General features: G+C 37.7%; 1 non-coding gene across 1 annotated transcript; it reads right to left on the reverse strand.

Moving 5' to 3' along the window:
* Positions 1-4,471: 4,471 nt before the first annotated feature.
* TRNAR-UCU (transfer RNA arginine (anticodon UCU)) lies at positions 4,472-4,544 on the reverse strand. Its single transcript has one exon. It is a non-coding gene; the product is annotated as a tRNA-Arg (tRNA).
* Positions 4,545-6,295: the final 1,751 nt, after the last annotated feature.

Raw genomic sequence — 6,295 nt, forward strand, 5'->3', positions numbered from 1 at the left:
TGTACCAGTGCGTGGCTTAACGCTTTTCCCTTTTAGTCAGAGAGTGGCTTACACCGAGAGTCCGTAAATAATAGTCTAGTACAGTGGTGCCCAGTTCTTGCTGCACATGAGAAACATTGGGAGAATTTTTAAAATTCCAGCATCCAGGCTGCATCCTATACCTGTTAAGCCAAAATATCTACGAGTGGGAACAAAGTGTCAGTATACTTAAAGACTGTCAGGAGATTCCAACGTGCAGCAGGGTTTGGGAAATACTGGTGTGGTATGCAGAAGCAAATGCTGGGAGCTGTACCGATTACAGCGGATTAAAATATTTTAGGCAAAACCTCCCCCGCAAGTGCTAACAGCTCAAATCATATACCGTCTACATAGGAAGAGGCAAGAATTGTGATACTATAGGCAGGAAAGCCTAGAGCGGAGAGAGTCAACCACCAGGAATGGAAGCTTGTGAATTGTCCCACAGGTTCAGCTTGGTAAGTATGTTGTAAGAACTGATTCCAGACTAGCTGAAAATAAATGGGATGTCTTTTTTCACTCCTTTTTATGGATAGAAATCAAGAGTCTATATACTCTGTTACCATTTAAAAACAACTGCATTAAAATTTTTTCAGCCCTAACTGATGTTGGTTTTATTTCACCTATTTTGAATTGTCTCCATTCCTTTTTTGTTTTCTGATAGAGCGTTTATTAATACTCCTCATGTAACAATTTGGAAGCTTTCTTGAATCACTGTAACTTTTAAAAAATATATGAAGTAGCCAAGATGTGGAAACAACCTAAATGTCCATTGAAAGATGAATGGATAAAGGAGATGTGGTACATATATACAATGGGATACTACTCAGCCATAAAAAGGAATGAAATAATGCCATTTGCAGCAACATGGATGCAACTAGAAGATTATCATACTAAGTGAAGTAAGTCAGAAAGAGAAAGAAAAATACCATATGATACCACTTATATGTGGAATCTAAAGTATGGCACAAGTGAACCTATCTACAAAACAGAAGGAGACTCGCAGACGTAGAGAACAGACTTGCAGTTGCCAAGGGGGAGGGGGGAGGGGGAGGGATGGACTGGGAGTTTGGAGTTAGTAGATGCAAACTATTACATTTAGAATGGATAAACAACAAGGTCCTACGGTATAGCACAGGGAACTATATCCAATCTCCTGGAATAAACAATAATGGAAAAGAATATTTAAAAAGAATGTATATATGTGTAAAACTGAGTCACTTTGCTGTAAGCAGAAATTAGCACATTGTAAATCAACTATACTTCAATTTAAATATATATATACATGTATATGTATATGCACATATATGTATATATACATATATATACATATATATGTACATATATGTACATATACATATATATATGTATATGTATATAGGGTTGGCCAAAAAGTTCATTTGGGTTTTTCCGTAACATTGTCTGGAAAAACCTGAACGAACTTTTTGGCCAACCAAATATATGACGTGATATATAAATATATGAATTTGGAAGTGACTTGGAAAATAACATGAAGTTTATTTCACTTGTAAAGCATATAATAAATTATATTGTTTATGTGGCTTTTGAAAGCAAACTTGTAATTTATGCTTCCATATTCTGTACAAGAGGTGAAAGATTATCTCCTCTCTCTCAAATATGTCCCTTCATCAAACAAAACAAAACCTGGGTGCACTCTTCTCTGCTCGCATCCCATTGTCCACCAGCCTGTCTCTAACCCCCTCTTCACCCTGGTCCCCATCCCTCAGTGAAAAGGAATTTCCCAGGCCACAGGGGGTAATTTAGCCATCTAATCGGGGATGGAAGTAAGGTCGGTGTTTCCCAAAAATGGCCGAGCCCAGACTGCCAAACCTAATCTATATTAGGGAATGGAGGACAGATCCAGATCTTAGATCTTAGGGTTGCTGTTAACTCAAGTGGGTCTGACATGGAGCTGCCATCCCCACTAACAAAACGGGATGGGAATTTCCTTTCCAGAACTGTTTCACTTTTGTAGCTGCCAGTAACCCACAGCGAGTCTGACACATTCACCCACGACCCATTCTATGCCTCCTTACATACATCGAAGCATTTAGCCTGCAGCTAAGAATAACGATAGGAAATAAAATTAAGAAGTAAAAAAAATTGTAGTAAAAATTATTTAAATGATGTCACTGGACCATCTCTTACCACTTGCCTGTGGACATCTCTTACCACTTACCACTCATATGTATATCAGCTTTACTGTGCTATAATTCACAGACAATACAATTCAGCCATATAAATTGCACAATTCAATAGTTTTAGTATATTCATAGGGTTGTACAACTATCACCACAATTTTAGGACACTTTCATCACCCCAAAAAGAAACCCTGAGCCCATAAGCAGTCAGTTCCCATTTCTCCCCAACAGCATCACCACCATTCCCCTGCCCCCAGCCCTAGGCAACCACTAATAAACTTCCTGTCTCTGTGGATTTGTCTATTCTGGAAATTTCCTATAAATTGAATCATACAGTATTTTGTGTCTGACTTCTTTCACTTGACGTGTTTTCAAGGTCCATCCATGTTGTAGCATGTATCAGTACTTCATTCTCTTTTATTGCCAAAAAAAATATTCCATTATGTGGATTTACCACATTTTATTCATCCATTCATCAGTTGATAGATATTTAGTTGTTTCTTCATTTGGATATTATGAATAATGCCACTATAAACATGTATGTACAAGTTTCTATATGGACATATATTTTCATTTCTCTGGGATATATACCTAGGAGTGGAATTTCTGGGTCATACAGTAACTCTTACATTTAGTCTTTTGAGAAACTGCCAGACTATTTCCCACAGCAGCTGTAGCATTTTAAATTCCCACCACCAATATATGTGGGTTCCTATTTGTCTACATCCTCACCAATACTTGTTATTGTTTCCCTTTGATTATAGTCATCCAAATGGGTGTGAAGTAGTATCTCATTGTGGTCTTGATTTGCATTTCCCTGATGGCTAATGACATTGGGCATCTTTTGATGTACTTGTTGGCCATCTGTATATCTTCTCTGGGACAATGTATGTCTTCTTTTATGTGTCTTTTTTTTTTTTTTTTTTTTTTTTATGCAGTACGCGGGCCTCTCACTGTTGTGGCCTCTCCCGTTGCGGAGCACAGGCTCCGGACGCACAGGCTCAGCGACCATGGCTCACGGGCCCAGCCGCTCCACGGCATGTGGGATCCTCCCGGACCGGGGAACAAACCCTTGTCCCCTGCATCGGCAGGTGGACTCTCAACCACTGCGCCACCAGGGAAGACCTACTCTTGATATATATATCAGATACACAATTTGCAAATATTTTCTCCCAGTCTGTGAGTTATCTTCCCACTTCTTGATGGTGTCCACTGAAGCACAAATGTTTTTACGTGCTGGTTTCTTTTTTCTCTCTCTCTTTCTCCTTTTAACCAATCCTATATACTGGTGGTTCTATACAAGGTTTTTAATAAAAACAGAGCCTAGAGTATAGGCTTTTAATAAAACAGTGATTCTCATTTGTTTTGTTAAATGCTGCGATTCTTAAACAGTATGCAGCACATAGTATACCCTCAATGAATATTTGTTGAATAAATGATTGAATAACATTCACATACACTCAAATTTTTATCTTTCTGAGAGTATGTCCCATCTTATTTAAGTGTGGCCTCCTAAAACCAGGGAAATGACCCCTGGTTCTCAGTCCAGTGAAATATTATAGGAATATCTCAGTCAAACACAAACAGCATGATCACCTACATCTCTTCCAGTCTTTAATCTTAACTATCTCCCTCCTTTTACAGAGGAGTTGCTAATCAGTGCAGCAAAGTAATAGCTCATCTTAGACCTTTCCCTGCTGCATAAACTACAACCAAGAATGGACTTCAGTGGTCCCTCCTTGCTTGCCTTTCAAGGGACAATTATACACATGGTCGAATTCTCTTATCATTTTAAGTGAGAGTCTTCTAGTTCTACAGAAGCTAATTTTTAGTGTTTCAAAGAAACTGAGTCACTGTGATAAGGGGGTATAGGGCCCTTATCACCACACCATCAGAGGGGCACTTCCATGTCCTTCCTTGGGTGGACACTGAGAATGGATGCCAGTCCATCAAGGATCATGCAGCTATGGCAGGACTGGAGTGACAAAGGCCCAGACAAGCCACCTCAGAACTCATGTTTGCTGGCCTCAGTAATATTTTGGGCTGTAACAGGCATCCTTTTTGTTAAAAGCATTAAGTCTCCTTTTGCTTAAGTGAGTGATGATTGGAATCATTCAGTTTGCTTTGGTCAAACTCACTGGAGCAAACACAAGCGATCTGGAGGGAAAAGGAATAACTCCAATACTAAGATACAGACCCTTCACAGCCTGGCTATGAATAGACAGACTCAAAACTATCAACAAAATATTTTTTATGTTATTCTCATTACATCAGTGCTGCATGTGGGATCTTAGTTCCCTAACCAGGGATTGAACCCAGGCCCCCTGCAGCAGAAGTGTAGAGCCCTAACCACTGGACCACCAGGGAATTCTCTCATTACTTCACTTTTCTAAATTCATATTCTTCATTGCTATCAATTAACTACAGAAAGAATTTCAGCACCCAACATAGAAGCACCTCAAGACATAAGGTAAATGCTAACAGCCATAAAAGGGGAAATCAACAGTAAAACAATCATAGTAGGGAACTTTAACATCCCACTTTCATCAATGGACAGATCATCCAAAATGAAAATAAATAAACACAAGCTTTAAATGATACATTAAACAAGATGAACTCAATTGATATTTATAGGACATTCCATCCAAAAACACAGAATACACTTTCTTCTCAAGTGCTCATAGAACATTCTCCAGGATAGATCATATCTTGAGTCACAAATCAAGCTTTGGTAAATTTAAGAATATTGAAATCATATCAAGTATCTTTTCCAACCAAAATGCCATGAGACTAGATATCAATTACAGAAAAAAACTGTAAAAAAAACAAACACATGGAGAAGAAACAATACACTACTAAATAACCAAGAGATCACTGAAGAAATCAAAGAGGAAATCAAAAAATACCTAGAAACAAATGATAATGAAAACATGATGACCCAAAACCTATGGGATGCAGCAAAAGCAGTTCTAAGACGGAAGTCTATAGCAATAAAATCCTACCTCAAGAAACAAGAAAAATCTCAAATACACAACCTAACCTTATACCTAAAGCAATTAGAGAAAGAACAAAAAAAACCCAAAGTTAGCAGAAGCAAAGAAATCATAAAAATCAGATCAGAAATAAATGAAAAAGGAATGAAGGACACAATAGCAAAGATCAATAAAAGTAAAAGCTGGTTCTTTGAGAAGATAAACAAAATTGATAAACCATTAGCCAAACTCAACAAGAAAAAAAAAGGAAAAGACTCAAATCAACAGAATTAGAAATGAAAAAGGAGAAGTAACAACTGACACTGCAGAAATACAAGGAACATAAGAAATTACTGCAAGCAACTTTTTGTCAATAAAATGGACAACCTGGAAGAAATGGACAAATTCTTAGAAAAGCACAATCTTCCAAGACTGAACCAGGAAGAAATAGAAAATATAAACAGACCGATCACAAGCACTGAAATTGAAACTGTGATTAAAAATCTTCCAACAAACAAAAGCCCAGGAACAAATGCCTTCACAGGCAAATTCCGTCAAACATTTAGAGAAGAGCTAACACCTATCCTTCTCAAACTCTTCCAAAGTATAGCAGAGAGAGGAACACCCAAACTCATTCGATTAGGCCACCATCACCCTGATACTAAAACCAAAGATGTCACAAAGAAAACTACTGGCCAATATCATTGATGAACATAGATGCAAAAATACTCAACAAAATACTAGCAAACAGAATCCAACAGCACATTAAAAGGATCATACACCATGATCAAGTGGGGTTTATCCCAGGAATGCAAGGATTCTTCAACATACACAAATCAATCAATGTGATGCACCATATTAACAAATTGAGGGATAAAAACCATATGTTCATCTCAATAGACGCAGGAAAAGCTTTTGACAAATTTCTACACCAATTTATGATAAAAATCCTCCAGAAAGTAGGCACAGAGGGAACCTACCTCAACATAATAAAGGCCATATATGACAAACGCACAGTCAACATCATTCTCAATGGTGAAAAATTGAAAACATTTCCACTAAGATCAAGAACAAGACAAGGTTGCCCACTTTCACCACTAATATTCAACATAGTTTTGGAAGTTCTAGCCAAAGCAATCAGAGAAG

This window comes from Phocoena phocoena, chromosome 9 (genome assembly GCF_963924675.1).
Source record: "Phocoena phocoena chromosome 9, mPhoPho1.1, whole genome shotgun sequence".
Classification (NCBI taxonomy): domain Eukaryota; kingdom Metazoa; phylum Chordata; class Mammalia; order Artiodactyla; family Phocoenidae; genus Phocoena; species Phocoena phocoena.